Genomic DNA, 1,571 nt, shown 5'->3' with positions numbered 1-1,571 from the left:
CACACTGCAATTAATTTATTTTGCTATGTAATGAAAGTTGAATTTGGAGCACGTTGGGAATGATTGAAATCGATTTTACTGGAAAACGGCACATCCTAGTGAAATTTAACAAGAGGACCTTTTTTATGTTAAATACTTCAAATTTCAATATTTTCGAGTCAGGAACTAGAAAAAATTGACTACAAAAAAGATATGATTAAATTTGTCCCTGGGTCCTGCATTTTCTCACGCCCCTGTAGCAAATTTTGAAATGTATTTTATGAGACTTATTAAGCACGTCAAGGTTAATATCTCACCAAAATTTCGTGACTTAATGTCTAGCCGTTTGGATGTTACGCATTAAAAACTGTTTCCGAGGTTACCCCTTTAGGAGAGCGTAGCTCCCATAGGAGCCGCCACTGACAAAAATTGTACTAAAGTTTTCGTCATTTTTCGACTTGTTTTCAGCTCAGAAATTTTGAATACTTATTTCAGTTACACCTTGTATGAGAAGGCAGCATGAAATAAAGAGTAGTAAACATTCTTTTATCAAGTCAAAAGATACTTCATCCCGCAAATTTCTGATAAGGTATATTACTCTAGATAATTTTCTCGAGACATTAGTACAGTGTACTTCCCACGTCAAACTCTTGTCGAGTCACACACCCAAGAACTTCACCGCCACCTCAGTCGCATCGCCATCACTGGGAGACCTCATACTAAAAATCATTTGTTTCGTTTTATTTAACATTAACTGATTTGCAGCAAACCAATCTGAAGCATCTGCGAGTGCCATATCCATGCTGGTCCTCATCATATCCCACTCTTTATTAATAGATATCAGTGTTGTATCATCCGCAAATAACACCCCCCGTGCTGTACACACATTTTTCGGCAGGTCATTTATGTAGATGAGAAAAAGTAGGGGACCGATAACCGACCCCTGAGGGACACCATAACTGACCTCTTTTTCAGAGGATACGGTGTTATTTAAGCAAGTGACCTGTTTACGCTTGTACAAATATGATTGCATTAAACCCAGAGATCGGCCCACGACCCCATACCTTTCAAGTTTCGCAAGAAGTATATGATGATGCACGCAGTCAAAAGCCTTTGACAAGTCACAAAAAGTGCATCCCGCAAAGGACCCACTTTCAAAAGCCTCAATAATATACGTAACCAAGCTACTCACTGCCAAAGATGTCGATTTCCCTGGTCGAAACCCGAACTGACACAGGGACATTAACTTATTATTTTCAAGATACCGCAATAATTGAGCACAAAGAACCTTTTCAAAAATTTTGGCTAGCGAGGGTATTAAGGATATTGGACGATAATTATCCATGTTACCAGCGTCACCGTTTTTAAAGATGGGAATTACTTTTGCGATTTTCAAGCAAGATGGAAAGTGACCACTTGTAATTATAAGATTACATAGTTTTGTCAATGGAGATATCAATGGTTCCTTTATACGTTTTAACAATTTGGTACTAATTTCATAAATGTCCTTGCTACTTTTTTTCTTTAAACCAGTAATTGCATCTCTCATTGTGGCGCACGATATTTCTTCAAAAGCGAATACCAAATCTACC

General features: G+C 37.8%; 1 protein-coding gene across 1 annotated transcript in view; it reads left to right on the top strand.

Annotated features, from left to right (window-relative positions):
* Positions 1 to 1,571, top strand: part of LOC108915069 (glucose dehydrogenase [FAD, quinone]) — a 17,984-nt gene that overhangs the window by 7,793 nt on the left and 8,620 nt on the right. The gene's annotated exons all lie outside the window — the stretch shown is intronic.

This window comes from Anoplophora glabripennis, unplaced genomic scaffold (genome assembly GCF_000390285.2).
Source record: "Anoplophora glabripennis isolate ALB-LARVAE unplaced genomic scaffold, Agla_2.0 scaffold1, whole genome shotgun sequence".
NCBI lineage: Eukaryota > Metazoa > Arthropoda > Insecta > Coleoptera > Cerambycidae > Anoplophora > Anoplophora glabripennis.
Note: the sequence above shows the minus strand (reverse complement) of the source record. Positions and strands in the feature narration are given on the sequence as shown.